The 27,568-nt window shown below is 41.4% G+C and overlaps 1 protein-coding gene across 2 annotated transcripts in view; it reads right to left on the bottom strand.

Annotated features, from left to right (window-relative positions):
* Window positions 1–8,739: 8,739 nt before the first annotated feature.
* Window positions 8,740–27,568, bottom strand: part of MAIP1 (matrix AAA peptidase interacting protein 1) — a 73,147-nt gene continuing 54,318 nt past the window's right edge. The window contains exons 5-6 of one of the 2 annotated variants that reach the window (XR_004623552.1): window positions 9,466–9,568; window positions 8,740–8,988 (exon numbers count right to left, since the gene is read on the bottom strand). The gene's annotated coding sequence lies outside the window, so the exon portion shown is untranslated. The remainder of the gene's footprint in view (window positions 8,989–9,465; window positions 9,569–27,568) is intronic. The other variant, XR_002142023.2, reaches the window with a different exon arrangement.

Raw genomic sequence — 27,568 nt, 5'->3', positions numbered from 1 at the left:
TAAAGGGAAGAAGGGTAATTCACCAAAAGGACATCAGGGTGCTGTTGTCATAAAAGGGAGAACTAGATTCTAGGTAGCAAAAATAGAAATAAATAAATAAAATGCAATAAATGCTTACATGTACAGACACAATGTTTTCAAAATGTTGTATATAATCCTATTATATATATATCTTTTCTTTTTTTCCAACGACCAAACTCCCAGAAGCAAGTTGATCTTCATTCCGATTGAGAAAAAATGTTGTTAAATGGACATCTTAACAAGATGAATGGGCTTGTAAAGGGTGAACCATGACTCTATCTATGAGCTGGGAGGGACAAAAGTCAATGTCACAGATGCTGGGAGTCACTGCAAGCTGCTGGGCATCCCTGAGTGTCGCAAGAGTGTGGGTCAGAGAGAAACACAGAAATGCAGCAGATGGGTAAGTGCCAAGCATTTATTTTGCTATCTGCAACCTCAGGTAAGTTAGCAGAAATTAAATTTTGTGGTAACTTACCCGAGGTTATAAGGGATCATTAGTTTTTCAAGGATTCGGTAAATTTTCTTAAAGCACTTTGATGCCATTCAGAAGGAAAAAACTAGCATGAGATTATTTTGATCATAGTTCTGGAGCATGAAACCTGATTTAATACCCAAAGGTCACTGCACTGTTTTATGGAAGGGAACATTTCCCTTCGTGTTCGGAAGTTACAGGGTCCCGTCAGCTGCAGTGGGGGTTGGAAGCTGCTGCTTAGGCTGTCTGTCCTCCATTATACTGTTTGCATTATACTAAGGAGTTCTGGAATGAAGCCACACGGCAGCTCTTTCCCCCAAGACTTCTCTGGAAATAAGATATATGTCTCATGCGGCTCTCCCAGCAAAAATCATTAAAATAAATAAATACCCCATCTGTTGCTAGCCATCTGAATTGTCTAATCTCTTCGCCTTTCTCTGCGTTGGTCTCACACTGTGGACTTGCATGTCAGGCAGACCGAGGTGTGTCTGGAGTGACCCGGCCGATCTTCTCTGACAGAGTAGAATTCTCAACTGTCTTTTGTTAATGTTACGCCAATGCATCTCTTTTGTGTCCTGCTTGGAGCAAAGTTGTCGTGAGAGCTGTTGTTTAAGGGCAGTTACTGGTCCAGGATTCGAAGAGAAAGTTCCTGGGAGGACGTGGCATTTAGGATGGTTCCTAAGAGACAGGTGGGGTTTGCTGGGAAAAGTGAGGGCAGTGCGGACAGCAAAAGGGAGAAAACTCTTGCAAAGAGGGGTTCAGCTTATGCTTGAAACTGGGGGTGAGTGAGGGCATGGCCTCTGCAATCTGCGAAGGCTCAGTGTGTGTGCATATGAATGTGTACGTGTGTGAGTGGGTATGTGTGTACGTGAGTGTGTGCATGTATGTGAAAATATATTTGAGGGTGTGTCTAGGGCCCTGGAGGTTGGCAAAGCATGAGGCAAGAGAGATAAGCTTATTTCATTTCTATGTGGTGCTGTCTGTGGTTTTAGTTCTTTGAACATAGAGTAATGGTCTTTCCCACTGTATCCAGTATTAGAACTGGCTTCAAATATCAAAAGCCTTTTCAGGCATCACTTTCTGGCCTCTCTTGTGGGCTCTTGTTCTAAAATCAGATTTTAAGATCAGGTGGCCTTTATTATAAAATTGGGCTGCCCACTCACTCATTTTGAATCCAAGTCCTTGAACCTCCTAGCTCCTCAGAGCAGTGGTTGGGTGTCCCTTCTCTCTGTGACAGTGTGTTCCAGCCCCTTTTGGTGTCACCCTCCTGAATTTTGCCCCCTTTGAACCGGCTAAACTATGGAACTGGAATTCATATGTGGACTGATTTATTGAATATTCTTATGTGTAAGGTGCCTCCTCTTAAATTAAAAAGAAATATAAAGAACTATTATAGCCATCACTTTCCAATAAATAAATAGTCTTTGACTCATACAAAGTCCTTGATTAAATTTTTGGCAGGTCAGTGATGCTTAGAAACAAGAAGATTTTGCGTGCTCGTACAGCCGCTATCACTGCTTGCCTGGCTTTCGGGAGAGTTATGTCCCTTACCTTCCAGACGCCTTATCTGGGTGTAAAAACAGTCTGCAACATTTTCCAGAAGCAAGAGGGCAAGACTTTAACGGACGCCTGCATGTGGTAGCTCCAGCCTGGCTCCATTTTATGTCCCTCTCTTTGTTTTTCCCTTTTGTTCTTCACATATTTCTAATTTATGCTATCTTGCTATTTTTTATGTATCCTTGTAAAGTCCCTTAAATCCATTCTGAGACAAGGTAGAGTATAAATTTTAAAAAATAAGTAGTATGAAAAAACATAAAATAAATCATGTACTATATATTTAAGAACATACTGTTTTTTTAGCACTGTGAAGGATTTTAACTCATTTTATAGTTAAGGGGCTGAAGGCTGAGAAAGGAGGTGCATTGCCAGGTCTTAGGAACATCCGTCCTGTATGTCTTTTGTTACCTTACAAATCCTAAAAGATTATTTTCTTTTAGAATTTGGGAAAACGTCTACGAACATCTCAAACCTGGTACCATAGAAAGAAGAGATTTCCCTACATTCCATTTTAATTCCTCAGGGACCTATCAATGCTTTAGTCAATTCAACCCCAGACAAGAAAGGGGGCCAACGTGACACTGGTGGCCTCCAAGAAGAGCAGGACCCCAGCCCCCACTGCCGTGGACGCCCCCAGGTAGCAGCCCTCCTGCCCTTCCTGTCAGGCAGGTTCTGAGAGAGACAGAGACACAGAGAGAGAGACGAGTTTGGCTCCAAGTCTGGGGGATGAAGCAACTCCTGACACGGCTGCAGGGTGGCAAGGGGAGCAGCCATTAGAGGAGGGATGTCCCTGGGATTGGGAGGTGGGGCAATGAGTAGGGGATGAGGCCGTGACAGCTATAAAATAACACTATTGTGGGACAGGCCGGTTTGAGAAGTTATGGGACAATTAGAGAAACAGTCTACTTCTTCCTGTCCAGGTGCTGCCGGTACATGGACCGGATACTTTGAATAGCAAAGTTGTAGTGTATTTTCCAGTCCCTGTTTTTTTAAAAAAACTGTACCTTAACAGATTATCTAGCAGATTCAGGATCCCTACCTTCTTCAGGAGTCTGTATTTTTCTCTGTCGGTAGGCAGTGCTGCCTGTTTCAGTGTTGCGATGATTGCTAACAGTGTGTTCTGCGACACACGCCAAGGGCCGAGCGCGCAGGAAGAGTTCTAAGGGCGTTACTTCTGTCAGCTAGTTTCACCCTCACAACCGCCTCCTGAAGAGCTACCGTTATCGTCCCTATTTTACAGGTCCAAAAACTGAGGCGAGCTGAGATGGAGAGTTTATTCCTACTGTTTGTTTTGGTCTTCACTAAGTGAGCCTTATTTCAGTCTGCATTCACGATTCAAACATGATACATAAGCCTATTGATAATCATTTTGAAAATAAAATCCAAGACTTTCTGTCCTTCTGAAGCAGCCCATTAAGCTTTAATTATCTTCGTTTTGGAGGTTAAGTACCAACAACTTTGCCTGATTCATCCAGATAATTGAGGGAAATTATCTAGCCTCCTTGCAGCCCACGCTTGTATTGAATAAGCCAGGAAGTTTCCAAGTGATCATTTGTTAGCACTCTTTATTGCTAAGGAAAAAAAAATACAGAGTCAAGAAGTATTTGTCTGCCCTAAGCTCCTCTATCTAGTATCTTCTATGTTGAGTGAAACCAGCTCTGCCATTCTGCTCTCGACAGTACAACCATGGATTGGTACATGGGCTCTGCCCAGAGAGGACAGCTGTCTCTGAAGCAGCTTGACCTGAAAGTTGGTCCAAGGAGATGTTCCATACAAGACAGGGGCAAAGCACCTTTTCTTTAGGGAATGAAGATGCTAATTACAAGGTAGGTCACAGGGCTAGGCTGTATTCCAAAGGGAGGTTCTCCTTTTGTGTGGCATCTTTTTCCCTTTTGGAAGGGCTGGAGCAAGGAGTATCTGGCTGGCTAAAAAGATAGTTCTTTCCTTGTATCTTTATCATGAATCCTCATTACTGAGAGTAATTAGTGTCTGTCTTTTTCAAACAAATATAACGTACTAATAGAACTTGTTGGGTTATATCCAGTGCCTTGCCTGCCACTATATTTGGATTTAAATAAGCTGAAACAACATATATATTCAATTAATATAGTTCTGTTTGGAATTACTTCATGAATGTAGTTTCCTTCCACATTTGTGCAAGACGGATAAGAATATTCTTCTATTAGGGTGCCAGGGTGGCTCGGTCGGTTGGCAGTCTGCCTTCAGCTCAGGTCATGATCTCAGGGTCCTGGGATTGAGCCCTGAATCAGGCTTCCTGCTCAGCGGGAGCCTGCTTCTCCCTCTCCCTCTGCCGCTCCCTTTGCTTGTGCTCTCTCCGTCAAATAAAGTCTTTAAAAAAAATGCTTGTCTATTAATTGATGAATTTGGTGGAAAATGTAAGGCATTTTAAAAGGTCACTTAGCCTCCCAAGAATGTAGCCAGCAAAGTGTAAAACACACGAAAAGAACATTCTCCCCATTTATTTATTTATTTAATTAATTTTATTTGAGAGAATGTGAGGGAGTGTGAGCAAGAGACAGCACAAGCAGAAGGGAGAGGGAGAGGGAGAAGTAGACTCCCGCTGAGCAGGGAGCCCGATGTGGGACTCGATTCCAGGACCCTGAGATCATGAGCTGAGCTGAAGGCAGAGGCTCAACCAACTGAGCCACGCAGGCGCCCCCTCCCCCTGTATTCAATAAACATTGTTTGCATCTCAAAGTTTATTGTAAGTATATTTTATACATAAATGAATGTTTTTAATTGCTCAGAAATACATTCTAGCCCTGTTACTGAAGAAAAGTCCTCCAGTGACTATGGAACTATAATAAACATTGCAACACATTGGCTTAATAATGAAGGTAAAAGGAAAAAGGATTCATAGTCCTGAAGTCTCTACTAAGTGTCTACATGCTTCTAAAACTTACTAACGGGCTCTCTATAAGATATGTTATTTTTTTTCTATAGGACAAATTATTACTGTATTTTTGTTTGTTTGTTTTTGATTCCCTTAGGGGAAATGCCATCATCCCTGTGTTAGCGTTGAGGATATAGGATTGCCAGGCAGCATCAAATTTGCAGTAAAAGGAGTTAATTTTGCTAAATAATTTCAATATAGTAATATAAATGTAAGTTTTATTTTCCTTAATTTTTCAGTCACGATCATCTTGCCCTGTAAGCCATGGCCTCCTTTTCTTTGTGTTCATCCTGTACGGGGTAAGGTAACTCCAACTAGAAAGAATTTATCATTGCCTGGGTAGTTGGCAAAGTCACCAAGATTCAGGCTTCATAAGTTACCTAAAAAACCAACTTCCAAGTTTCCTGACTTTGGGTAGAGCATCAACATTAACATTCACTATTTCATGCCCGTCAGGAGCTCTGGTAGGTGGTTATATATATTTGCTGGGTTCTTAAAGAAGCAGAAGGAAGGGAGATATGTCTAAGAGAAACTTAGTAGGCAAAAATGCCTTGAACATGGTATTTGGGAAGGGAAATCATTTTTTAAGGTCTTTGGATGTAGAGAAAGAGAGAAAAACACCCCTGGCTAAAGAATCTTTCAGATAACGTTAGAAAAGTTCTTTTTAGAGTTACATTAAAAAGAAGAAGAAGAAGAAGAAACTGGGAATAAAAAGGTGAAAGTAAGAAAAGCTGAGAAAAGAGAAAAAAATGGAAACCAGTAAAAGATGGAAAGGAAACTAAAAATGAGGGAAGCTTGGAATAAAAAGTGGAAAGGATCCAGCTTGTCACCCTTCCTTCCAAATTGCCTTTATAGACAGGAATTCCAGTTTACTACCTTTGTCTGGAGCCTCTTCGTCGTTCGGGAGACCTGTGCGAGCCGGCATGAAGGCCGATGCTGTTCAGTTCTGGGTCGCTGGATTCTGAAGCCAGAGTGGGAAGAGCGCCCAGTCTAACTGGGAGCAGCAGACATGATAATGATCTAGGGATCATCGGGAGAAAACGAAGATTCCTGGGTGTCTCCTCCTCCAAGTTAATGAAATAGCGGAGCACTGCAATGATGCAAAAATCCTTTGGTCAGTTTAGAGGAACCATGAAGATGGGTTCCTATGTGGGTTATTTGCCTTTAGCATGCAGTTCAGCCTCACCGGATCTGGATACGGTGTCCCCACAAAGATGGACCTGTCTGCTTACGAAAACGAAATATCATTCTAGCACCTTGGTTGGGTTTGAAAGACATTTATGTTAGGTTGTCCTGATAGCGCTTGATTGTGAATTAAAAAAGCAGTGATCGTCTGCAGCATGCTACGGTCAATGTCTCGAGTTCAGCCAAACTGTCATTGACTCATTCATTCATTCAGCAAGTATTTATTCAAGGCCTGCAATGGGCCAGCTGTGGTTCTGGAAGTACGGATTTGGCCATCAGGACATAGTTCCTGACTCTGAAGTATTTGACCCACAGAAAAGCAGTGAGAAGACTGACTTTTTAGTCTGATTACAGAACTAGTAGATTTACTCTCAGGTTTACTCACTTTTTACTTTTCACAGAATTTGCTTTTTACTTTTTACACAATTTAAAAACTCTTAAATAGGGAAGAACAGTGGGTGAAGAGAAATGATTCTGGATAGGGCTCAAAAAACAAAACAAAAGAAAACAAACCCCCAAAAAACCAACAAAAACATGACCCTACCGGCCAACTGTAGCTAGGAGCGTAATTCCTTCCTTGCAAGACTGTGTGGCTTTCAACCAGGGCAGCTCCTGAACTAATCAAAATTTCAAAGGACACAGAAGACCACTGAATAGGATTATACCTAAACCTGTTCTAGATTAAATTCCCTAGCTGTTCGCACCCTGGTAACGAGCCCAGATTTGTATTTACCAAAAGGAGTTGAGAAAAATTCCTCCTTGATAGAAAAAAGACAATATCCTACCTTGCCCCTTGCCTCAAAAAAAAGGAAAAAAAAAAAAAAAAGGCAGGAGGGTTGGGGGAGTGGGGACCCGTGCCAGGAAACAGAAAACCCACCTCCAGTGTATTGTTGGCAAAGTTCAAATGTACCAGGAAGTACTCGGAGCCACGGCCCTCTGCGCCCTCCGATGCAAAAACGTACTGCCCATTGTTTCAAAAGGCCCATGGCCAAGATCTAACATTTCTCCCCCGGAACAGCGGGCCCAGTAAATATCCACCTCTAGGTGACACAAATGGTTAAGTGTTGACAGAATTTGAAATAGCAAGTACTAAAAACCCTGCCTCCGAGTTGCAACCACTAATCTTACTGTACCTTCAGAGCTTGAGGATGTTTGCTACTGACACTAGCAACCCACCGGCAGGAAAATTATGGGAAGAGGAAAAAAATACAAACTTGTATTTTTAACCATGAAATGGTTGGAGGAGATGCAGCTGGATGAAATGAGAAGGAAGCCATATATTTTTTTTAATCGTGATGGATAATCCCTTTCCACAGACATGTGTTCACCCCTAAGCTAATTAATGCTCAAAGCTGTCATTCTATTATCAGTGCAAGACACGAAGATGTTCATAAATAGAAAACTATATGAGTAAGAGTTGACGCAAACAGCTTTTCCTAACACCTATGAAAAGTCTTAAAAGTTATTTCTGTATTGACTTGCACCAGCTGGGAAGATTTTCTGTGGCTAATAAAGCAGTTTTCCAAATAGTTTTCTAATAAGGTCAAGTCAGTGTTTAAAACAGACTGTCTGCTAGAAGGTTGGAGAGAAGTCTTAAGAGTTAATTCACTTTTAGTGAAGATGGCTGATTCATTCCAGATGGTTTGTATTTATACAGGTTCAGTAGTGATGCTCATTTGCAGCATTTTCTAACTCGACCTTATATTATTATTAGGAGGCTCTTCCAAGTTGACTTCTTTACTACGGAATTGATTCTGTGACCGTACTGTGCCGATGTTAAAATACAGTAGGACTACCTTTGAAACCTAAGGCCGCAGCTGGTGTATAGGCACTGTGTGTGGAAGGAGAGGCGTGAGCTCCGCTCTGCCATCTTCACAGGGACGAGACTTGGCGGGATCTGTCACATCAGAGGGTGCCTTGTCGCAGTTGTGCTGGCTGGTGTATATAGAGCTCTATAAACACGTCTTCCATCTACAACACATATTTACATTTGACGTGTCATGTTTACAAGAGACGTTCGTATTTATTATTTATAAACATGAGTATGCACTCCTACTTATTTAATTTGATTTTATCATAATCTTAACAGGGTAGGCACTAAAATATATTACTGTGTACTTGGGAAAATTTTCCCCAAATCCAAGGCTCTGCAAACATGTATGTGTCCTTGGAAATCTCCGTCGCTTCTTCCTGCATACAGTGGTTAGCAGCAGAGGCTCCGATTCCTGCGAACATTCTACTTCTGCTGGTAATTTATCTCTCTAAATCTCAATCTCATTAGCTCTTAAATGGGGATAATAGTCTGCCTTCAGAGTTGCTCTAAAAATTAAATGAGATAGTGCACGTAAAGTGCCTCGGGTAAGTGCCTTGGAAAAATAGGCCTAAATGTGTGTGAGGCACTATTCTTACCATATCGCATCAGATCTACTGTCAGCGACTGCGAATGTATACCACCGTGGTATAAACCACTACAAAAGGAAAACACAGAAACGACACTGCCAGTTCAACTATACAACTATGATGTAATGCTTTTGCTTTTTCATTACTTAAAATTTTTTATTTTACATTTATTGAGACAGTCTTTTGAGATAGAGACATTGGTTTTATCATATAGCACTCATGCATATATAAAAATATGAGTGAAAAAAATTGGTTCAGGTATTCCTAAACTTCACATTCTGAGTCTGACTTCCTGAATCACTTTTTGCCTCGTAACTGCTGGTGGCTGTGTTTTCTCCACACCGTGTCCTCCGGGCATCAAGCGTTGGAGACGCCGCATCACCGGCTAAGCCACTGACACTCATCCTTCCAGGTTTCATGCTGGTGCTTCCCGGCTCTTCTGAAATGACAAGAGAAGGTTTTCATTCAGCGCCAGGGTGGATAGTTCTTTCTCAAATAACAACTGAATCATTTGTTGACTGAAACATACAGGAATTGTCTTTATGTCGGCACACCGTCCGGGAAAAAAATCCAGTTGACAAATGCATGGCAATGACACTCCAAATTGGGAAATTAGAATTGATCAAATACAGAATTTTCCCTGTTACTTTTTTCCCTTTCTCAAGTGAGTAAAATGAGATGTGTTAATATCTACAGTCAAAATGAAATTGAAAGTGAGGCACTTCCGTATAGAACATAGGTATTGATTCTAACAGTGTCCACGAAGACCCAACATTTACTTGTTATTTATTCATCTACATTTATGGAGAGTCTAGTGTGTATGGATGCACATTAGGTAAGGTATCAGGATTCAAAGAGATTGTGTCTCTGACACAAAGTGACAGATGCAGCTCTCGGTCAGAGGGGGAAAGCAAACCTGTGAGCTAACACTGAATGCAGTGGCTGGAGGTCCTCAGAGCTGCATGCACAGGGTATACTGGTGGCACAAAGGAGACCTCCTCGGTGGATTCTATTTGGACCTGAAATGGAAAAATGAAAATGAAACTACAGGCCAGCCGGGGGGAAGGGGCATTGTGGGCAAAAGGGGTTTTCCTCAAAGGAAACACTGTGATTTCTTTTTCTTTTTCTTTCTTTCTCTTTTCTTATCTTTTTTCTTTCTTTCTTTCTTTCTTTCTTTCTTTCTTTCTTTCTTCTTTCTTTCTTTCTTTCTTCTTCTTTCTTGAAGATTTATTTATTTACCTATTTAAGAGGTGGCAAGGGGCAGAGGGAATGGGAAAGACAGTCTTAAGCAGATGCAGGGCTTGATCTCAAGACCCTGAGATCACGATCTCAGCTGAAACCAAGAGTCTGACACTTAACTGACTGAGCCACCCAGGCACCCAGAAACGTTGTGATTTCTGATTTTTCTTCAATTTTATTTTATATGTCCTGTCCGTATTCCTTGCACTGATAGGTTGAAATCAGCCATTGCTCTTCTTTCTTCTGGGAATGTCTTTTTATAACTGTTGTCTATTCTCCTCTTGGGTTATGTTCACTTATGGATTTGTAGGAACTTTCTATGTACTAAGGACATTAACTCATTCTACAATATGTATTTTGCAAACATATTCTCCATTTGTCTTTTAAATCTGTTTGTAGCAACCTTTATATTCCAATGGTTTAAATATTTCCCCAGTCAAATCTGTCAACATTTTCCTTTATGGCTACAAGGTTTTAGATTTGCTCATAAAGGCCTTTGCTACCCTAAAACATATTTTAAAATTTCTTATATTTTCTTCTATCTTAAGGGATTTTTTACATTAAAGTCTAAAGCTAAAATTAATTTTTGAATATTGCATGTGGTTAGTATAACTTTTCCCCCCAAATGCATGTTGAATTTAAACCTAACCTTAGATTTTCTGTTAGTTCTTACCAGATTGTTATTAACTTAGAAAATTATAAGCAGGCAACTTTCAATAATCAATGCCAACAAAGGAATGTTGTGTTACACACGAAATAAAACAGCCCTTTTAGTTTCAGGTGTCAGAACTTTCTGTCAAAATAACTTTGGCAAGACAAGACATTTTTTTGGTTCTCGTAAATCAAGAAAGGGCAGGGATGTGTCGGTCTCAGAAATGGGTGGATCTGGGGATTTGAAAGTCAGAAAAACCAAGTCTACCATTTGTTTCTGCTTCTCTCTTTGTGTTGGTTCTTTTCTCCAACTGCTAACAGATTTTTTCCATATGGTAGGAGAAATGGGTACAGAGAATTCCAGACACATTCTCCCAGTTCAACAACCAGAGAGGGAATGTGTTCCCCATCAGATCTAATAAAAAACAAATCTCAGGGAAGAAGTCTAATTACACTACCCTTTAGTCACTGTTCATTTCTTTCTCAAGCAATGACCCATTCCCAGACCCAGAGGAGGGAGTTCTGTGCTATGACTGAGCGGACCTGGGTTGTGCTCCCAGCCCAGCTGCCAAAGCGGTAGGATCTGGTAGTAGAAGAAAGAGATCACAGACATAACTGCCAAGAAAATCACTAACAAACAATCAGTCCCTCCACTGTGTGATTTGCTGCAATCAATAATCACAAAAGTAATATAAGCATTTACCATTTTCTTGTTGACTACATTAGAGTTTTAGACATGCAAGTGGCCTTTCTCGATTTTTTACTAACTTAGGCTCGTATTAAAATTGACTTCAATAACCTCAATACACAATGATTTATTTGAAACCTGGGTTTTCATCATTTGGCCTAAGATAAGTTGTTCAATCTCACCTAGCTCAAGACTTTTCATCTGTAAAATGAGGTCTTTGATCTTATGATGTAGGGAAACGGAAAGAAGATGATCCCAAAACACAAAGGAGTCTGGGATTCAGTTTTTGCCACAGATGCTTCCAAAATCTACAAGGGCATATGAGTAGGTGCTCTTAGGAGGTGAACTAGCACTCTCATTAGGCGAACCCTGCTAACGGCATCGTGCTTCTGTACCCTGCATGCCCTTCTAGATCTTGCATGTGTTACTTAAGGGAACGATGAAGCCCAGAACCAGAATTTTCTCTATATGAGTCAGAAGGTCTTTTAGGAACAAGTAATGGAAACCCAAATTAGGTTAATGGGGTAAAAAACTATTTACCAGTTTCTATACCTCGAATGGGGAACGCACAGCAATGAAGGAAAAGCTACAGGAACTGGGGTCTTAGAAACTGTGACTGGGGACTCAAAGTCACCAGTGCCCTGTATCCATTTTGTTCACTGCTTAATTTTAGTTCTCTTTGCCTTTTTAGACTCATTATTTTGTAACGGAGAGGGGTGGGGGGACATGGCTGCCAGAAACCCCAGGTGAGAAATCATAGCCAAAGGACATATTTCTACCCCAAGAAATGCCTCTGTCCCTAATTGGTTTATGTGCACATGACTTGGGCCAACCTCTGCTGGAATGGGAATTGGCACAGATTGACTTCTGTGGCCAGGGAGATGGCATCTATTCACCAAAAACTGGGCTGGATGTGGAATATGGCTGCCAGACTTAGCAAATAAAAGTTCATCCCATATTTAAGCTGGCAACCCTAAGTGGGAGAGCTTTCTGAACAGGCAAAATTAATAACCACCACAGTTTACTCCACTGTTGCTCAAGAACCTGCCTTGTGCCTCCGCCATGTTGCTCGTACCAGTGGGTAGATGCACAGGCAGACAGACAATGGCTGTCACCACAGGAACTTGGCGCGGCATGAAGGATGCGCTCTGTGTTTTTGTCCTCCTTGAGAAACGCTGTCTTTGTTTTTCTTAAAGCTAACATGCCTTTTCCATAAGCATCGTGGTGGCTGTGAGCTATGTATTCTATCCCCGCCATAGAATCACAGAGCTGGGGAGAGGTCTGCAGGTCCCGGTTGGCCCTTGGAAGTGGTTGGTAATTTTGGAGTACAGAGAGTCATCTGCCCAAGAATGTCATGCGTGGCCATCTCTTGATGAGGAGGCTGTACCAACTCCAAGTGTTTCTGGTCCTTAAGGAGACAGCAGAGGAAGGAGATGAGGCTGGGAAGCAATCCAAAGGAGCTTTGACCAGCGAGGAGTTGACAAAGACCTCCCGTAGCACAGCAGACCTGCTCAGTCCATGTTTTAGACAAACACACGGTTTAGGGACCATAAGGGGCAGGGCCAAAGGGAAGTAGCCTGATGGGAAGCAGGTGGCATTGGTCCCATTGAAGGATGATGGGGGTTTCAGTTCCAGCAGTGGAGGTAGGAGGGTAAAGGAGATGCCTTTACGCAGTCCAGACTGATATATCAACAGAAATTGGTGGTTGATACTTTCCATATTTAACCTCATTCCTGCTGTTAGCTTTAACCAGTGACATATCATCAGTTTCTCACACTGTCAAGAACCCATAAGCAGCACACGTTGATTTTTTTAAAAGCCATATTCTTTTTTTTATTACTATTTGTTTTCGTTTATTATTTGCATTCCTTTTTTATTTTATTTTTTTATTTTTTTATTTTATTTTATTATTATATTATGTCAGTCACCCTACTAAAAGCCATATTCAAATATTTGCTAAAATACCACACAATTATTGAGTTCATCATATTCTCACCATTTTAATGATTTTTTAAGTGAAAGTACTTTTCATACATCTGTCCGCTTAACGTTTATTTTTACCGTGGGAGTTATATGCACAAGGATGATTCTACCATGGTGTTGGTTTAAGTGATTTTTAAAGAAAATATGCAATGATCTAAATTCACTCATTTACTTGCCATGATTCCCATTTTGACCTTACCTTCAAAGTGATGCATGGGGGAAAATGTCAGATTAAGTGTTAACTGACCTGTTCCAGACATACGTCTTACTTGCACGGGTCAGCTGGATGACCATAGACGTGGGGCAGAATCTCGGATTCTCCACCTACAAAGTGAGGGACCTTGGGCCAAGTCATCTCTCAAGAGCCTTCCAAATCCAGTACATCAGTTTCGGTGGCTGGAGAAAGTATAATTGAGCCCAGGAAAAGATGGTGACCTTTTGCTGAATGCTACCTCTTTCTTATAAAGTAAGCAGCAATCTCAGATGTGGGTTTAAAACATAGGCTTTGGAACCCAGCAGACCTGGGTTCAAATCCTGATCCTGACATTTCACATTTCCTCTTCCCTAAGCCTCAGCCTTTGCATTTCTGAGACAGAAATGGAAATACCTGCTTCATACTGTCATCACAAAGGATGCATGAGACAAGGTACGGGGAGCACTTGACACAGGGCTAGGCACCCAGCAAACCCCCAAAATGTGGAAGTTGGCAATACTATTCATTCCATGCCGTGACAGCACAGAACTAGAAAAGTTCTTCCAATCATTCATTTGTTTGTACATTTATTCAATTGTTCATTCAAGGAATGCTACATGCTACATCTGCCCAAATATTTGCTTGGGCGTGCAAATCGGCATGGCCTCTGGCCACAGACTCCCATCAACAGTTTTTATATTCAAACTCTCTGGCTTCCCCAGCATGCTGTGATTGCAAGATTGAGGCCCATTTGGAATCGTTACCATTATGTTATCTTTAAAAGTAACAGGCTCCTGGTTTTAATTAATCTTGGCCCCTAAGATCTTCATGAAAAGAAAAGCCGGTGAACTCACATGGGAGCATCTATTTCCAGAGTCATTTGCGTGTGAAACTGCCAAAGGCAGCCTGGGTGACTGTCCTGTGGAACATCTGCACAGTGTTTGTCATTTTGGCATCTGAGAACTTTGTAAATATGTGCAGACCCGTGACAACCTCAGGATTTTGTTTCCAAATGTGCCATCGATGAATAATGGCTCAAATGAGCAAAATCATCTAGGCGACAATTTGGGTGGAGAGCAAGGATGGGAATTACAATGTATTTCCAAGGGCTCTGAGGGTAAAAATCCATTCCTATCATTGCAAAACAATGAAGTCTTTGGAAGCACAATAATGTGTAGGATGGCTTTAGAATCAGACAACTTGCTTTTGTTTTGGAAGCGCAAATTCAAGTCTGGCCTCAGATAATCACTGGCAGAAGCAGCTTTCTTGATTAAGTCAGTCCCATGAAAGAACATGTGTCTTTATTACAGAGAGCACCTTCTCCTAATTCCCACCTTAGAAGCAAAGGCCAAGTTCTCTTCTGCTGAGCTCATGGCTCTGTCAAGCCAGGGCTCACTGCCTCAATCCCAGCCACTGGTAATTTGAGATAAATTCAACTTGCACTGTCTCTGCTAGCGCCCCAGTGGCTCTCTCTCCTTTCAAACGACTCAATCTTTTGTCTTCAGATGGTATCTCGGAGACGTGCAAAGGCACTAAGGAGATTATTTTTGGACATCTCCTAGAACTCGAGAAACTCCTTCACAGAAGGTTGAAACCATGCCTGGTCATTTAGTCTGACTCGACTTAAAAAGGCATCAAATACAAATAGATTCTGGGAAATAAATCAACTTCAGGCTTTTTACTGCTGACGGCTTAAAATAATTCCCAAAAAGGCTAATTATGCCTTTCTTTGCTCAGTAGTTGGGCTTAATAATAAACACCAAACATATGGCAAAGACTGGGCTGCATGAACCCTCATAGCGTTCTGCTCAGCAGCAGGGGTATATTGGTCCTAAAGAAATTATGTACAAGAAGCTTACATGTATTAACAGTCGTAGTTGTAATATCTATTTATCTATTACCACAGAAAACTAACTGCTAACTGGCTTCTAAAAATTTCTCTCAACTTTCTAGGAATCAAAGGAGCATCATGTAAAACAACACTCATAATCTATTTTTCACCAATCAGATTAGTAGAGTTTTTAAATGATGGTAATACTAAAGAGGATTTGATGAAATATGCATTTTCATACCTTATGGTGAGACTATAAATTGGAACCATCTTTCCAGACAGCAATTTGGCAAGAGATACAAAGGCTGTAAAAAACAAAAATTCATATATTTTGATCCCATCATTGCATTCCCAGAAATCTATCTTAAGGAAATAGTATAAACCGTGGATAAAGATTTAAATCTAAGAATGTTCCCTGCAATATCACTTCTAAGAGCCAAATGTACAATGAAAGAAGAATGATCAAGCAAACTGCGTGTCTACCACATTCTACGGGGCATGATACGATCTTTCAAAATCATGTCAACAAATACTCTCAAAAGCAGAGGGGGGAATGCAGATAGGACCTAGAACAAGAGTTACGCCATGATCTTGACTATTTAAAATAATATAGCCAACGCACTGTGGACATCAAAAGAGGTTATTTTGAAAACGTCGGCAGTTTGTGAATTCCAGGAAAGAAGCTGAAATGTGCATTAGTCAGGGATTGGGGGACAGAGGGATGTGCCTCGGGCACTGTCCTCGGGGAGGCTCTGAACCAGTGGAAAAATCTAAATCCAACTGCAAGAAAGACACTGTCTAATATTACCAAGTCAGCCTTCACTGTGGGCGCTACCAGCCTCTGAAGAGCTCTGGCACGTGTTTAAATTGCGAGGGTTTATGGAGCCCCCATCGTGTGCCGCAGTGCCAGTGAGGGGGAGACAGTATCCGGCAACAGAAACACGGTTCCTGGCTTCCTGGAGCTTACGGTCTGATCCGTCATCAGCAGCAAGCAGTCTACCAATACTTCTTGGCAGTGGCAGTGAGTCAGGGTCTGGGAAAGAGACGGCCGGTGGGATGTGCATGGCTCAGGGATGCTGGACAGAGCAACACGGGGTGCTCTGTTGTGAGGTTCCTTCCCTACCCCGAAATGCCCTCGTGTGATCCTTGAGACATATGAAGTCTGTTAAACACGACTGCCTCGTGGTAGCTGTGCCATGCGGAATAACGGGGGGGGGGGGGGGCAAAGGNAGCGAGACAGGCATCCGGGAGCAGCCGAAGCCTACCCAGGAGAGGCCGAGACAGAAGCAGGGCGGCTGCCAGTTCAGGGCGGGAGGTGAAGAGAGCCAGGATAGCGGGCGGCCCACGCAGGCTAACCCCCCCTCCACTGCGCAGAAATATTCAAGACGGAGTTGCCCTTCATTCACCTTGAGGGGAGCTCAGACAATTATTCTTTTAATATGAGAGGAAAGGCCGGAAAACATGAAGCCTCTCTAGAGCAGGAAAGAGAGAGAGAGATAAAATTCCGGGAGGAGATAAACCAAATACCGCATGGGCATAAGCGGGGTTATGGGCGTATTCATTTTTTTCGTCCGTCTGCATGTATTATGATGACATGCACAAGACGTCACTTTCAAAACCTCTGCTCTTACAACTCTCATGTCATTCGTGTGTGTTCCTACTACTCTTAGCTTCCTTCTTCATCTTTCCCATAATTTTTCTTTTGCTTCCTTCTCTCCTTTGCCTGCCCACTGATCACAAGTCTTGTCAGCCAGTCACATGTAGAAGCAGCCTTTTTTTTTTCTCCATGACCTATATTTGGTGTTAAAATAGCAAAGCTCATTGTGCACTGTGTTAAGCATTCACACGTATTGATTCTTTTAACCCACACAACAAACCTCCTGGGTAGTAATACCACTACTCCTCTTCGGCCGACAAGGACGCCGAAGTGCAGAGATCTCAACCAACTGCCCAGTCGTCCTGGTGAACAGCAGGACTGAACTCCGAACCTGGGAGCTCAGGCTCCAGAGCACACACACCGGCTCCACTGGGCAGCGTGGGGGAAACATAAAGGACACCAGTTATATTTCTTGTCCCAAGACTGCTTAGCATCTCGGCTTTTATATAAAATTGAGGGTACAATTCCTGGGGTCCAGAGCCCAAGTATCTCATAAGTGCTGCGACACAGATCCCGGCTGAGTGCTTTAGAATGCTCGCTGTTCCCAGTATGCCACACCCTCGCCAACAGAAAGTACTCCAACTCCAGTACTTATCCATGAGGTCTTGCCTAAGTGACTTACATGTTCTGGCTTTAGTTTTTCAATCTATGAAATGGGGTAGTAATACCCACCTCATTAGACAATATGTATATATCCTTAACATACTGCTAGCGCATAATTAGTTCTCAATAATATTAGCTATTTTTTCCCATCAGTCATTAGCAAACTTTATATGGAAGAGGACTCACTTGTCCTTTTGTAGCTTACATTCCAGAAATCAGCAAACTACGGCCTATAGGTTAAATCTGGCCCACTGCCTATCAGTATAAGTAAAGTTTTATTGGAACACAGCCTTGCTCATTCATTTATGTGTTGTCTGTGGCTGCATTCATTTTACAACAGCAGAGCTGACTAGTTGCAACAGAAACTATATAGCTTGAAAAGCTTAAAATATTTATGCTTTGGCCTTTTATTGAAAAAGTTTGCCAACCCCTGCTATAGACACACTTACCATGGCAATAAAAGAAATCGACACAGTCAGTATCCTTTTGTCAGATTTTAGATACGTATCTCTGCTTGTTTCGTTTATTGTACAGAAAGCTAAAGTAAGAAGGTTTATTTTCTAGGCAAATAATATAGAAAATGTATAAAATAGAAATAAAAAAGTTGCAATCTTTAAAAAAATCACAAATACACAAAGTTATTTGGCAAGATGTGAAATGGTTTATAAATTCCCACATCATTTGTCCTTCCATGTGTCTTTCAACTTTGCTGCTGAAGGCTTCTATCCTAGGCACTGATATTCTTATCAGGGAGGCAATGATGTATGTTTCAGCCCCTTTGTTCATACGTTTGGGTATCATCTGCCTTGCCCAGAGATGAATCAAAATGAAACATTACAGGAGTGATGATGGTGGAGGTTATGGCTTCCAGAATAAAACAGCAGCCTAGTGGTCTATAGAATGTCTCCAAAGGATATTAAATTAATCAGCCAAGGATTATTGTGTATTTTCCTGAACATCTGTGGGCTCTTTCTTTAGGGTGTCTGGGTGGGTCTCTGTGATGAGCGGGGGAAGCACTGTTATTGTCATACAGATGGTATGTGGGGAGAGACTCTGGGTAGGCAGCAGGAGCTCAGCATTCAGAAGTCCAGTGGCTTCTCTGGGACTATGAAGACATGCTGGTCTGAGGAAGGAAGGCGGTGCTCTATGGTTTGTTTAGAGAAGGCTTAGGTTGGTAGGAATGGAGAATTTGTTTTTCCTATTGTGCTCTTTCAGAATCAAACAGCAGCCAAAAATCCCAGAGGGGAGAGAGAGAGAGAGAGAGAGAGAGAGAGAGACCTCTTTTCAGAAGGATAATTGAGGAGAGGGGCCAACCAAAAATGTACGGCAATTGTACATACATCCTTACCAAGACAGTGAGGGATTCCTTTCCAATTCCAGTTCACATCACGTGACAAAGATCACAGATCCTAACTAACCAGGGACTTGGGGGAGCCTGGTTTGGAGGCAGAGATACAGGATGGAGACATGGAAACAATGTAGTTTAATGTAAAAAGCTGTTTTGTCTCCAGCTTCCACCAAATGAATTGTGACAAAAATTACTTTTCAAGGAAGGTACTTACCTGGAAAGGTATAATATCAGGGTTTGGTTAGGCAGTACTGCACAGAGATAAAACTGAATGCCATTGCCAGAGTCAGAGGAGAAAACCAGGGAGTTGGGACTCAGAAAGACCTGTTTGCGATGCAGGTCAGCCACTAGCCCTAGTAGAATTTGGAAGAAATTACTTCACCTCTCAGAGCCTCCCTTTGCCCTGCCCACAGTCAGTCACGCTCACACATAGAGAAAATGGCGACCCCCACCCACGACCCAAGGCTCTCTGCCTCACCCTTCAGCTTTAGGCCCATCTACACCCACACCTTTTCTTGCCTTCTTTCTTCCCAAAAAAATGGAGTCCCACTCCTCTTGTTCCCTTTAAGGCCAGCTGTGTCCTTGCCTATCTTCCCTCCCACCTCCTCTGGAATCCCAGTCTCTGTATTTCCTGTCTGGTCCTCTCTACCCTACCACCTATTAACATGAGCATATATTCCCCATCTCTCCCCTGAAATTCCCTGACCTTCCATTTACTTCCTCATTCTGGAGACACTTGGGGGCCATTGGCTCTCAGTTTTCCCTTCCCTGGATATTATTGCCTTTTCTGGATATTCTTTTTAATGTTTAATGTTTATTTAACATTTATTTTACTATTTAAAAAAATATTTTCACTAGGTTGCTCATTTTATTTTCATAGTTATAATATAGAGTCTTAAAAATTAGGCAAAGTTATGCTCAAAGCCCAATTCCACCACTTGCTGGCTGTGTGAACATAAACACCTAACTTACCCTTCTATACCTGTTGGTTTCCTTGTCTGTTAATTTGCAATAATGTATTTATTTTGATTTTAGGACAAATGAAAAAACACAGACAAGTGAAGAGATATAACTAATCCAATATACTGCAACCAAAAAAAAAAAAAAAGAAGAAGAAGAAGAGAACAAGAAAACTGCATATCTATTTGTATAAGAAGATACTTTTTTGGAGATTATGTTTGTAAAATACATATCAACTTTTTCCCTTTGTTCACATGATTTGACCTTTCCTTATGAAATCTATTCTCTCCCCTCTCCTCTTGCACCTCCTTCTCCTTGGATAATGACACATTATAAATAAAACCAGTCTTTCACCAGAGTAGGGGAGGAGTAGGCTGAACACATTAGAATTATCTGGGCTCCCATACTCATTCTCATTCCACTACCAGAAATTTTGATTCAGTATTCAGTATTCAGAGGGGGGCCTGAAGAATTTGAGTTTTGAAAAAATGCTCCAGATGATTCAAATACTTACCCCTTCCATCCCAACCTGCCTCCCAAATAGATATCGCTGCTTTGACTTTAGGCGGGTACCCCAAGCTAGGCCTCAGATCCTTCACAAGACACCTGCAGTCACAGCTGCACGCCTGTTCAGTTAAATTAGCTGTGTGCCTTCCTGGGAACTAGATGCATCTTTGACAACCTGTTTCTATCAGGCAGCTTTTGTCCTTTCTTTTTGAGGACTCGAGACAACCGTTTTTGGCTGGGCCAGGTGTGTAATTGGAAGTCTTTGGGAGATCTTTTTTGGATTTCTATGCCAATTAAGTATTTTCATGTCTAACTTCCTACTCCGATGCAATTAGACGAATGCAATCCATGCTTGCAGCTTCTGACCCGCAAATCCCAACAAAATCTCCACCAGGTATTTCTGGGAATTCTCAGAGATTACTCATTAGTGACTTCTGATATTTTTGTTCTCTCTCCTTGCTCCCTCCCCTAGGTGTTGCTCTCTTGAACCTGCTGGACTCACCATGGCTTCCCCTTGAGTCTGCTGTGTCTATTCCCTCTTCTGAATGTCACGGCCTCAGCTGGACAGTCCCACTGCTCTGGCCATACCACCCACCCAACAGGCCTGCGGCCTCCGCAGGCTGCCGGTGTCAATTCAAGGGGAACAGGCCCTCCAGGCTGCTACTGGGAAGTAGGGGGAAAGTGACTCTTTCTGCATTCAGTGTGAGGTTCTCTTAGGGAACATCAGAGCAATGTGACTTGATTAATCAGCATAAAAGATACTAGAAATAAATTTTCAATGGTGAAACTAGTAGTATTCAAGATGTGTGCTTGGCTGGACCTTGATAAGGATATTTGAAATGCTTTCTTAGCCCCTTTTGGAGTTTGGATTAAAGATTAAGGAATTTCAAATGCTAACCAAAGAATATACTAACCCTTAGATGTAGGCGAAAATCAATTTGCATATATCTATCACATTGTTTGTACTGAACTGTTTCAAATTAAAATACCATGCAGGCAATACAGGAGACCCAGACATACTTCTAGTGGCCATCTGGATCAGGAGACAAATCCGAAAGATGAACTCTCTGCTATACTCAGAATCGCCCTTCCCATTAATATTCCCATTAAGAATTAGTAACATTCTATTTAAAAAAAAAAAAACTGCTTACGTTGGACTCTACCTTTCCTCCAGTCATCTCATGAGAGTCTGCACAAATTTTCATTTGGATCTGTGAAATTCTGACTATTAGCCCCCTGTTTTGAGAGGTGGGAAGTAGAAAGTAAGAGGAAGAGCCAAATGACCGCTGATTGCAAGTTGAGTTCTGTTTAAGAAAATCCATGCTCTAGTTTGATAAACTTTCTGCTCAAAGTTTCAATTAAGAGCAAGTGGTTCTGGAGTTTATTCTCAGGTAACAAGTTTACGTTCTAAAATCAGATTAGAAATTAGCTGGGTTCTTTGATCTTTTTCTTTTGCTTATTTGAATTTCTACTTTTTCTATAGAGAAATGAATTACTAATGTAACTTAATAAAACTGTTGTAAAGAAGTTAGTAAATTGTGAACACTTCGAATTAGCATGAAGATGTTAACCCCATGGGAGGACTGTCTGAATGGAATTGCTACCCAGCACTGACTGAATATAGCCTTAGGACTGTTTTTAATGGTTCTCTACTTCATTAAAGCTAAGTCTGCTAGGCCAATATAGCAGTGTGAATTCATTTTTGAAAACTCACTCTGCTCCAAATACATAGCAATGATGGATAAAGTACAGAAATACAGAAAGCACCAAGAAATTCAACTGATCTAAAAAGGTGAGATTAATATCTTACTGGGCCAGTCATGGAAGAGAGGTGTTGTTGTTGTTTTTTCATCTGTATCTTTACAATTTTAATGTTTTTTCGTTTGAGGTAATTGTAGATTCACATGCAGTTGAAAGAAATAATATAGAGAGGCCCTATGTACCCTTTACCCAGTTCCCCCATAACACCTTATGTAACCATAGTGTAATACCCCATTCAGACAATTGACATTAGTATAATCCACCAATCTTGTACATGTTTCATGAGTTTCACATGTACTTAGTCATTTATTTATTTGTTTGTTTTTTAAGTAGGCTCCATGCCCAGCATGGAACCCAACGCAGAGCTTGAACTCACAACCCTGAGATCAAGACCTGAGCACAGATCAAGAGTGTGACGCTTAACCAACTGAGCCACCCAGGCTCTCCAATCATGTATTTAATTCTATGCAGTTTTATATTGCATGTACAGATTCACGTAATCCTCTCCACTGTCTGGAGACAGAAGAGATCCATCACCATAAGGGTCCCTTGTATTGCCCTTTTATGACCACAGCCCCCATCTCTCTATCCCCTGGCAACTACTAATCTGTTCTCCATCTCTAACATTTTGTCATTTCAAGGCTGTCATATAAATGGAAGAATCATACAGTATGTGACCTTCTCAGATTGACTTTTTATTTTTTTTAATTTTTTTTAAAGATTTTTTATTTATTTATTCGACAGAGATAGAGACAGCCAGCGAGAGAGGGAACACGAGTGGGGGAGTGGGAGAGGAAGAAGCAGGCTCATAGCAGAGGAGCCTGATGTGGGGCTTGATCCCAGAACCCTGGGATCACGCCCTGAGCTGAAAGCAGCCGCTTAACCACTGTGCCACCCAGGTGCCCCACAGATTGACTTTTTAAACTCAGCATAATTCACTTGAGCTCCATCCAAGTTGTTACATAGAGCAATTCCTTTCTGTTGCTGAGTAGTATTACAAGGTGTGGATGTGCCACAGTTTCTTTATCTGCTCACCCATTGCAGGATATCTGGGTTGGTTTTTGTGTTTGGCTATTACAAATAAAGCCACTATGAATATTTGTGCATATGTTTTTGTATGAATGTTAAGTTTTCATTTCTGTGGGATAAATGCTCAGAATCTCTTTCTGCCTTCAGAAATAAAAACATAATAGGATGAAATTTACACTTCTCACAACCAGTCCATGAGTCCGGCTTAAATGATCGCACTCATGTTAGAGATGAAGAAACTGGAACTGTCAAAATGCTTCAGTAGACTTAGTCTCCATGGAAGCTTTGAAATTGGAATTCTCGCTCATTTAAGGCCTTGTTTACTCTTTAAGGCAGTTCTCTCAGAAGGGAAGTTTACTCCCTACCTTGCTTGAAACATACTCTCCTACCTCTGAGGTTGTTCATCTTAGTTTAAATACTAATGTCTAAAATCCCAAATTCTGCACACATATTAGAGATGTCTGTGATTTTGAAAATTGATCCTTATCCCTATACTCTTAATGAAGAGAGCAGTCCAGTGACCGCAGACAATCAGGAATGCATTAGTGCCAACTGGGGAAGAGCAGGAAGTCTGCAAAGCCCTCAGTGAGGCTAGCTAGCAGCCAGAAATTCTTCCTCCCCATAAGCTGGAAACCAGCTGTCTCTGGAAGCTGTTGCTCCAAGGGAGGAATTACTTACACTCTTTTCTTTAACTCAAGAGATCAAGGCCTGGCCAAATGGAAGGCCAAGTCATTTGTCTGTTCGTTCACAAAGGGCAAATCTAGCATCCCTAACTTCTGACTGGTTGTACTTGAAAAAGTAAACCTGGACACCAAGAACCACCAAACCCTAAGCTTCGTTATATCTTCGTTTGACTGTTTTATTTTATTCAAATGGGCCACTCAATGATTATATTTTTGTCAATGTTTATCCATGTAAGAGGAGATGAAAAGACTTAATGACTCAGCAAAACCTAAAACAAATATATATATATTCTAAATCTATCAATCCCAAAATGTGCATTTCAGAAGATAGGGAGCCAGCCTAATTTAACAATATGCTAAACAGGTAGGATATTTTATCTTAGAATTAAAGTCATCAGCAGTGAAACATGCAGCTTCTACACTCTGCCTGGAAAAGACAAGAAATGTTCTGGCTCTGTTGTGAGAGCCATGCATTCAAGCCAGGGCAGGCAGGGATTCAAATGACCTGAATATGCCACTTTCCACAACTAATTCAGATTAAATGAATTCTCCACCTTTCCTGGTTACTGGGCTGGGCTTACATATAAATAGAATCGATCATTGCCTATGAAATGGGATTCCACATAAGCAATAAAAATGCCTATGAAATGAGATTCCACATAAGCAATAAAAACTAACACTTATTAAGTGCCAGCATGATGCTAAATACCTCACAGGGATTATTTCCGTAAATTTTCATGATAATCCTATAAGGTAGGTATAATTGTCCCTATTTTATAGATATTGAAACTGAGGCTTAGAGACGATAAGTAACTTGCCTAATATAGCTACTAATTAATGGATCCAAGATTCAAATGTGGGCATATCTAATTGAGAAGTCCAAGTTCTGAACCATATGCTCAGCTCTTTACTCTTAAATTTTACATTAGAAAGCCACTTGCTTGGCATAAGATACAGTCCCTTATTAAATGGCAATCTTCTTTGAGGGGGATTACTTGTTCAGGTGTTATGGTATTACTAATCACCAACTCCAGTGTCAATGAGTTTTCCAAATCCTTTATAACTTGATAAAAAGCTGGGAAGAAGTGCATCAAGGAAACAAAGGGGAATGAGTATGAGAAGTTTAAGGATGGCAATGAGATTATGGAGGGCCTTTGAGAGTCTGTAAAAAGGCTATAACCAGAGTCCCTATGACTGTTGCCAAGTCTGCCTAAAGAGATTTAAAGCAAGCCTACTTTTATCCTTCTGTCTGTAAATGGCATTCATACCTGCACAGGACTGGCCCTACTCACTGACCATTCTTTTATGCCAAATTAACTTTATTGATACTTCAAGGTGACAGTAGTACACATTTTTCATAGACCCCCCCAATATACTTTCACCCACTTCTTTGGGTCTTACACTCCATATAAATCGGGTCTTCTTGTCTCTGTTTATTCTCAGTAACTTTTGATGAATAAGAAAACTGTTTACAAATTAAAGGGATAGAGAGGAGTGGAAACTAACATGAGCTGAGGATCTGTTATATACCAGACACTGTGCCAGGGATTGATATATATGACCTCATTAAATATTAACAGCAACCCACCCATGAAGGTGTATTATCTCCATCCTACATTAGAGGAAACCCACATCCAAAGCCTGCCCACAGTTTCACAGCCTCACCAAGCCAGGATTCAAGCACCATCTTACAGACTCCAATCTGCATTTTTTTAAAGATTTTATTTATTTATTTGACAGAGATAGAGACAGCCAGCGAGAGAGGGAACACAAGCAGGGGGAGTGGGAGAGGAAGAAGCAGGCTCATAGCACAGGAGCCTGATGTGGGGCTCGATCCCAGAACGCCGGGATCACGCCCTGAGCCGAAGGCAGATGCTTAACTGCTGTGCCACCCAGGCGCCCCCCAATCTCCATTTTTGAGCCACTACAAGATCAAGTAAATGAGCTATAAAGTAAATATCTTAGAAACAAACCCCTGATTAAAATTAAAATAATATTTGAAGGAGCAGAAAGGATACTGATACCTCATACGCATCTTGGTAGTCAGGACATCAAAGAAGGGTAGATTGGTCTTGATGGGGGAGAGTAGTGAAAGTGATGGGAAAGGAAAACCAGTCAACCAAAAGCCTTACAGCCACTCATTTGGTGTGGTTGCTAATAGTACATGCTAGTCATGATCAACAGAAAGATGGCTTAGACTTCAAATCCTCTAATCCTTACCTGAGAGGAGGACATGCACAACTAACACTCTAACTAAAGTTACATTTCTGATTACAGGGCTGGTTTTGGACTTCAAAGCCCAAACTGGTCTCCCTGGGAGGTAGGATGGGCTCTGTGAGCTCTGGTTGCCACTTGGTCTTCTAAGAGCAGCCAAATAGGAGATAGTCCTAGACTTTCTCGTTGCCCTATTACAAATGAGGTTTTATGTGAAGAGTGACAGCTTTTAGCTTTTGCCTCTCCCATTGGAGTTTTTGCTCCAATCCTTAGCATTATTTCCCAAATGAAAGAAAAGATGCACAGGGAATGCCGTTGGCCAAATTGTGTCCTTGTCTCACACCCAAATGCATTTCTCTTGGCTTGAAGGAGAAAGCCTTGAGCTCTTCTAGAGGCAATTGTTTTAATCATCTCTTATTCACCCTATCAGTGAAGGAGGGATTCCCACCCTAGAGTTTTGTGGATGACCAAACACATGAAGCCAACAATGTACAGGTGAGGTCAACAACAGTTTATAAATCACATATACTCACAGACTAGGAAAGGAAGGCTCTGCACATCACACATGGCCACAAGAGGGTTCAGTCAGGAAGAGAATGAACAACCAGGGGGGCTGTGCAAGAGAGATGCTATAGAATGAAGAGGGTGAGAGGCCCCTGATTCCCATGGGAGTATGTAATTGACTTATTTGAATAATTCTGTTAGCTGACAGGGAACTGAAGCCTGTTATTCAAAGATAGCCAGGCACTCTGCCTGGTCCCAGTGGTGAGAAGAGCTGCTAGGCTCTCCTCTTCCACAGGAGCAGGGCAGGGAGGTGAACCTGTGATTAGGTCCTCTCAGTTTTCCTCAGAAGTCAAGCAAGGAACACATAATATTAGGCCTTAGTTTTAGTCTTTGTACTACAATAGCACATGTCATTAATGGAACGAACAAAAATAGAGAAGGCATAATACAAATTTTGGTTTGTATATGTCCTTCCTCTGTCAACTTACATGCTCTGGAAGTGAAGAAACATACCTGCCCCTCCCCTTTTCCTCCCCTTCATGAAGCCTTGGAAAATACTCAGTCCTTTTTGATGGAATGCCACAATAACCAGAAACTTAGAGTTACTGATCAAAGAAACCGATTTTTATTCGAGCAGATGTTGCCATCCAATTTTTAAAATGAATTTATCAAATATTTATAGAAACTCTGAACACATACCATCAGTATATGAGCTATGTCAGAGTTCTTTGGTTGCAGGCAACAGAAACTGACCCTGGCTGACTTCAGCAAAAAAGGAATTTGTTGGACTGCATTTGAGTAGTTTAGAAAAACAAACAAACAAACAAACAAACAAAAAACTTAAAGAACTTAGAATCAGAAAAGAAACTAATCAGGGCAGCTCTGTGGATCATGGTAACAGAAATGAATGGATACTCTAGTAAGGGCATCATAGTAGGAATGAATCAGCTCTAATACTTCAATCATTGGCTTAACATTCAAATTCCAAGGAGAATTTTAATGGCACTACTTAAATCTTGGTCAAGGAATGGCAGACACATTGATTAAAAGCCCCACCAAATCTGCAATAGATGAGGGATGATTTCTCAAAGGAAAATCAAATGATTGTTTAGCCAAAGAAAGGGGAATGGATTCTGGGCAGGCAAAAACAAAACAAAACACACAGGTA

Source organism: Ailuropoda melanoleuca, chromosome 2 (genome assembly GCF_002007445.2).
Source record: "Ailuropoda melanoleuca isolate Jingjing chromosome 2, ASM200744v2, whole genome shotgun sequence".
NCBI lineage: Eukaryota > Metazoa > Chordata > Mammalia > Carnivora > Ursidae > Ailuropoda > Ailuropoda melanoleuca.
This window is presented reverse-complemented; position numbering and strand designations above follow the sequence as displayed.